Consider the following 7,202-nt stretch of genomic DNA (forward strand, 5'->3'; position numbering starts at 1 on the left):
GCAATGCCTATACAGAAGTAAGTCCCATTGGCTTCCTTGGAGCTTGCTCCCAAGTGTATGCTTAACTGAGTAAGCCCACTGAGAACAGTGTCTTGTAATTCTGAGTAAACATGCATGGGATTGTACCCTAAGGCTGCATTCTATTTCCACTTACCTGGAAGTAAGTGCTATTGAACTCAGTGAAACTCACATCTGAGTAAACGCAACTAGAGTTGCATTGTTAATACAAGAATAACTTCTAATCTTATGTGTTAATTTTGAAAGTGTATAGTCCCAGGGTATGAGCTGAACACACATGAGAATACTACCTTCCTGAGGATAAGCAGGTCTGGGTGAGCTTAGTGGATGAGAGACCTATATGTAGCTCTTGGTTGAATTCCATGACTGAAGAAAGATGGGATATAAATGTAAGAAAATCAATTAAGGATGCTGCAATAAACACATGCCTAGAAGCATCCCCAGCTCTGAGCAACAATAATATTTTTTAAACTGCAAACTTGTAGAATATTACCTGGCATGCTGATGGTAATAGTGTGTTGTAGTGAAAGCAACACACTGCATTGGGTCTAATACTGTATTCTAGATATAAAAAAGCATGAAAGGGGCCTGGGAGGACAGACATTGTGAAAGCTTAAATTGTTGGAAGGCCACTCTGTTGCCCAGAGTGATAGTGGCATTCAGCATTGCCTGATCAGCATTCAACACCCTCCTGAATACCGCCTTACTCCTTTGTATAGTTCTGTTTCAGCTTGTGCATAATGCTCTGCTCTTACTAGTCAACTGGTTTGCCACTTCTAGATCATATTTTTCCTAGCATGTCATAACTGTACAAGTTTGCAACCTACTCAAAAGCCATCCAGGTATGTATTTTGATGACTGCACAATTTACTGTGGCTTTTGGATATTTATTCAGCCATCTATCAGAACACCCATTAGTTGTCTGAACCAGCAATTGAGAGGAATGTGCCTGGCTTTAATGTAAGCATTAAAAACAACTGTCAGCACGAGACGATCTTGTTCTTAATGCATTATACACATGGAGCATCTGGGCAAAATACAGAACAAGACATCTTTGCAGTTCCTAAAAGCGTGGTCCCTCCTGCTTCTTGTTCAAGCATCAGATGAAAAATGGCATCTCTCTCAGATTTTTTTACTTGCATCTCTCCCGTTGCCCACTCAATGAAACTATCTCTACATTAGGATGCAGTACAGCTTCTCTAACAGCTCACAACAGCTTTACTGCTTATTAGTGGCATTAATGAGCAAGATACATGGTCGGCTCATCAAAAAGGATTTCACTGCCCAACTGATAACGCTCAAATATCTGCCAACTCTTGTGATGTTTCAGCTTGGCTGCCAGATATCAGAAAGAAATATTTATATGCTAAATGTATTTTTAAAAACTGCCTCCCAGTAGGCGGGGGTTTTTTTAGGAGAGGAAATAAGTTTCATGTCATTTCTATATAAACAAGAGATCCATTTGTTATGAATGCAAATAAGAGAAGTACCTCATTTTCAAAGGGCCGCTTTATTGCTTTATGACTGATGAGACTTAAAATATAGGGAGCTGTGGGAAAATGATTGCTTGTACATAAGAGCATGAGCAGAGTTCTTATTATTGCAGAGTGATTTTACAGCACGAGATATTGTTAAGAGCATGATGAGCGCGTGATCACCTCATGCTAGACTAAATGATTGGCTCACGTAGCATAACACTCTCTTTGTCTGTGTGGGCAAGGGCAAGGTTGCATTCCTTTGATTGTTACCTTTGAGTACCAGGCAGAACAAGCGCAGTGCTGGAGGAGAGAGGATGATTTATTTCTTACTGCACACAATAAACATGGCACGGCTGAAGCCAAAGCTTTTTCTTCAAGTCATCTTGGTGTGAGACTGATTTCTTACTGATTTTCTTACTGATGTCGAGCTGGATTCTCGACAGGGAGCAATGGGCTGGTATATTCACTCATAGGGAGCTAGAATGCCCCTTGCTGCATGAGTTCATCCTGTTTCATTCTTCTTCTCTTGAAGAGACAGCTGTTGTTAACCACAGCAATTTAATTTAATGAAATTGGGAATGCTTATACCAGAGGTTTTCAACCTCTTTGAGCCCACAGCTCCCTTGACCAACAACATTCTTTCTGTGGCTACTCTGTGGGGCAACACGCTCTGAGCCTCAGAAGCCCAGTTATTTCACCCCTTGTCTGTGGAAGCGGCCACCCCTCACCCCTTTTTGAACACCCTCACTTGTGGAATGTTCCCTCAGCCTCCTCTCCACTCTCCTTGGGAGTCTCCAGGGCAGCTGCCACCACCACCACTCCGGTCACTGAGCTACCCCCCCCGCCCCAAAGAGAGGTGTCTCCTCAGGCCACTCCACAAGGCCCTGGGAAGAGGATGCCCCCAGTCTTTGCGGCCTGATAGAAACTGGCCAACGGTGAATGTGAGGCTAGCACCTTACCGTGGGAGGCCGCAGCAGGCACCGCTGGACCTACATGGTAGAAAGGCTCCCCTTCAGCACCAGGCACTCAGCTCCCAGGCACTCAGCAAGCACAAGAAAGGCCGGTGTGCTGCCTTCCTGCCTGCTTGGCCTCCCACTTGTTCATCCATTCCCAGCAGCAAGGCTTGCTGGACTGGCCGGCAGGACTCCCTCACCCACTTGCTTGCTTACTCTGAGGCCACCTCAGCTCCTGGCAACCAGCACCCCCTTGGCAGCCCAAGAGGACCTGGGGCACTTGTAGCCAGGGCTGATGTGACAAACAGCCGTGTAAGCCAGGCATAGGCAAACTTGGCCCTCCAGATGTCTTGAGACTACAGTTCCCATCATCTCTGACCACTGGTCCTGTTAGCTAGGGATGGTGGGAGTTGTAGTCCCAAAACAGCTGGCGGGCGACGTGTAAGCCTTTGAGAGGCAGAGAAGCAAGAGGGCATCAGAAGAGGGAGGGAAGGAAGGAAGGAAAGAGGGACAGAGGCCAGTGTTGCCCTCAATGCATGTGGCTCTCATTCAAGGCACCCCAGGGTGCCACAGCACACTGGTTGAAAACCACTGTGTTAGGGAATCGCATTACTCATGTAGATCTGTCAGATATCCTTGCAGTTCTTCCTTTTGTGTGGTGACAAACAGGATGAGGTTTTGCTAAGTACAGTGGTACCTCAGGTTAAGAACGTAATTCATTCTGGAGGTCCATTCTTAGCCTGAGGTACCACTTTAGCTAATGGGGCCTCCCACTGCTGCCACGCCGCCGCTGCGCGATTTCTGTTCTCATCCTGAAGCAAAGTTCTTAACCTGAGGTACTATTTCTGGGTTAGCAGAGTCTGTAACCTGAAGCGTCTGTAACCCAAAGAGTCTAACCCGAGGTACCACTGTACCCCTAGATATAAGAGTCCTGCTATCAGGATGGCAGAGGGGATAATCTTGCTTTCCCAGGTCATCTGCTTTGCCAGAGAGCTTTCTGCATTTTAGGTTTTGTGCTAATGCAGTCCATTTTGTAATGTGCACTCAGTTCAAAACGCAACATCTGTCACTGTGGAAGAAAGGGCAAAATAGAGAGCCAAACAGTAATATTGAAGAATTCTGGCTCAAGAAATGGAATGAGCCTCAGTGTATGTTTATATTAGCCTCTCAAATACCTTAAGCCCCTGGTTTGTTTATATACAACTAACAAAGGCTGACAAGATGTAAAAGAGCCCCTGGATATGAGGGCCTCAGCTCTCATTAATTCTGTAAATAGCAGTCTGTGGTGTGCAGGTGACTGGCACGAAGAATTGCATTTGAGCATGGGCCATGGGGTTACTCAAGACAGTGAGCCAAAGTATGTCTAAGCTACGTTGGGTCAATGTGTCTTATGGATTCAGTTTAGCAGCCTGAATGAATAAGCTCCAAAAGTGTGAGCTTTTGGATATTATAAAGCTGGTCATATGTGAAACCAAAACAGACAATGTTTCTCAGCTCAGCCTAGCCTCAACACTGCAAATGGGTGTGATTGCAGGATGAGCATGGGCAGTGTGGGTTGTGCAGTGGGGTTTTTTTTTGTAGTCAGCAGGGGTAGAACTATTCCCACCCCACCCCCCTTCCCAACTACTGTATTGATATACAGAATGCTTTCCTTTACTTGTTTGACAGCACCTTCATAGTCTACTGTGTTATGTTCTGGCTGGGTATTATGGACTCACACCAGAATGGGTTTCCAAGCAGTGGTCTGTGGAGAAATCTCACTCCTGACCTTCATTCCATCAGTCAACCTTTATTTCAGGCTCAACCATATTGTCTGGTAGCTTGGAGCCCAATTCATGTGCAAGGAGCTGTGACCACACTCGTTTCCTTTGGTTACCCGCTTAATTGCACATCAGCTGATGCCATCAATTCTGTTGTGCTGTTTGTTTAGACTTGGGGTTATTTTATTTAATTGCAATCACATTTTAATCTCGATAAATAAATAAGCACATAACGCACAAGAAAACCCCAGGACAGCATTAAAGTCATTGTGGTGTAGTGCTAAATAAGTTGGTCTAGGAACAGGGAGACCTGCCTTCAGATTATTACTTAAAGTCTTGCTGAGTGTCTCTCCCATCTCAGCCTTTCTCATAGCATGCTTTCTGGAGTTGGGTGAAAATGTAAGAATGCATAAAATACATAGGTGTTATAAATAACAAAATCTGTGATGTTCATGTGACTAGAACAAATAGTTCCCAGTTTGTATTCAGTACCAGAACACAGAAAAAATCCATTTTAGTTCCCACAGCCATTTGTTTTCCTAATCTCAGCGCCTAATTAAGAAGGTGGAGATGTGAAAGCTTGTTACTGCTGCTCTTGTTGGAAGTGAGGAAAGCTTGGTGATCTACTGCAAATCAGCCAGAGATCTACAAGCAGATCCTGATATACTACCTGTCCATTCCTGTGTGTCAGGGGAGAAGCTAGGCTTTATTTCAGCAGGGTCAAAGACCCAGTTTGGCACATGCACACTTGCATACAGACACAGGCTGGGAGTCTCAATGGCTTCATTGGGGCAAAAAACCTGGTTAGCTCCACACCTAGCTGTAGCACCGGCATACCATTTAATATGTCGAAGATCCTCCACCTTACCAAATACAGTTGTTTTCCATTGTCTTCCTCTATAGCAAGAATTGTCAATGTGGTGCCTTTCAGATGTTTTGGACTACACCTTCCATCAGCCTCAGGCAGAATGGCTGGTGGTCAGGGTCAATGGGAATTATAATATGACAGTGTCTGAAGGGTAGTCTGCCACCTCGACTACCACATGCTCTGTACAGGGTGATATAACTCATTTGCTTGAATCATCTGATCGGGATTGAGGATTCAGCTATGAAGTCTGATGTGGCTTTTTGGTTGATTATTAATCTATATTTCCTTATTTAAAACGTTTACGTATCACTTTTTAGTTGAAAAAAATTACAATTCTTTTAACCTAATGACTTTATGGCTGCAACATCTAAGGTGGCAGTGAAACCAAGTCAGCCAACGGGCTGTTTAATAATGAGTTTTTTTAAAGCTACAGGCAATAGACCTATTATTTAAACAAATCAATGAATGAAATCCCAATCTCTTAAACTCCTAGCAGAACTAAAACCTTCTGTTTTATAGCTCTCAGACCTTAGCGGCTCACCAATTTTGCCAATGCAAATTTTTGGATTTAGTATGGACTTTAATATATTATTATCAAGGTGGCTGGATTTAAGGTGTCAAGTAAGTATGCAGGCTGCAGATGGGAACAATGAACGGAAAGAGTGTGAAGAGGTTCATAAAAGACCTCTAGACTGAAGGTAGGGGGGTGAGAGTGAAGTGGTTTGTGATAATGTTTCAGCCTCTAGGGCTTCTTGTGAGAGAATAGTAGAGCTTTTGTTTTCGCCTCCCACTTCCATTCCTCCTGCCAGCCTCAAGAAAGCTTTAGATCTTATGCATCTCATGGGTAGCATGTTTAATCTTCTTGCTGCCTTGCTGCCCTCCACCATCTCAGGCCTTTTAAATGCCTGTATGAAATCCAGCTCTTGCATCCTTTGGTAAGGGATGTTTCAGGGGAGGTTGCAATGGTTCTAGTAGTTCCATCCCTGTAGCAAAGGAACTGCAATGTCCCTGCAAGGAACAAAGCAAGATTTGTCTGCATTCACAGACGCCCATCTTTTTAATGGCGAAAGAGCTCTTTTGTTTAGTGGGTGTCTAAATGTGATGCCACATATGTCTCTGCTGCCTTTCTGCATGTTTTAGTTAGAAAAGCTTGCACAGCCTGGCTGAGACTGGTGTGAGTTGTAGTTCCAAACACCTGGAGGGCCCCAGACTAGAGAAATCTGATCTTGCTTATCTTCAGTGCAAAATGGAATAAGGTGCTATTTAAAATAGAAAAGGTCCCTGAGCTAGAATAGTATTCAGGTAAGATGCAGGAGAAGCTTCAGACAATCTACCTTCTTTTAGATTCAGCCACTCCTTAATTTGTAATATGAGCATAGCCCACAGTGTGCTACTCTACAGGGACGTTGTCAGGAGCGCTGTTTACATACATGTATGGCATGTACTCAGCCATAGCTGGATAGTGCTTGCTGTCACTGGAATGGGATGAACGCCTAAATAACTTGATAAAGATGGAATTCCAGAGCATGGCTGGAAGGCACTGTGATCTACTGATACTAAGGAGGTGTGATTCTGTAGGCTGTCCCTATGTAAGCTCGTCCAAGCTCTTGGAAGGGAAGGAAGAGTGTAACTCTCTGAATTTTACCCACAGTTACATGAGAGTAAGCCTATTTGAATATAGGAGGACATACTTCTGAGTAACTGTATGTAAGGCTGTGCTACAATTAATGGAATTTTGTTGACCAGGAGCTGTCTATGTGACCTATTTGATGTGTTACCTCCTTTGCATTCAGAGTGAATGTTGCACTAGTAACAGCAGCAGGCAGGCAGTAGTATCCTGGATACTGTGGCCAGAGAATATCTGTAGAATAAGTGATACAGTATTGATATTAGTGAGCCGGCGTGGTTGCCATGTATGCAACCAATCGCAATATTCTGGGATTATCAGTTAATGCTTCTGTAATTCCAAGGCTGTTGTTGCCCTTTTCATTTCCCAAGCCTATAATTCAAGTGGAAAACTTACATTGGCTCTATAGGATGTACAATGAATTTGAAATTCCTTCGGCAACTCCCCCCCCCCCCAGCACTCTGATAACCTTCTCGAAACCTCTCATTTGTGAAGACA

This window comes from Podarcis vaucheri (genome assembly GCF_965113315.1).
Source record: "Podarcis vaucheri genome assembly, chromosome: 8".
Lineage (NCBI taxonomy): Eukaryota > Metazoa > Chordata > Lepidosauria > Squamata > Lacertidae > Podarcis > Podarcis vaucheri.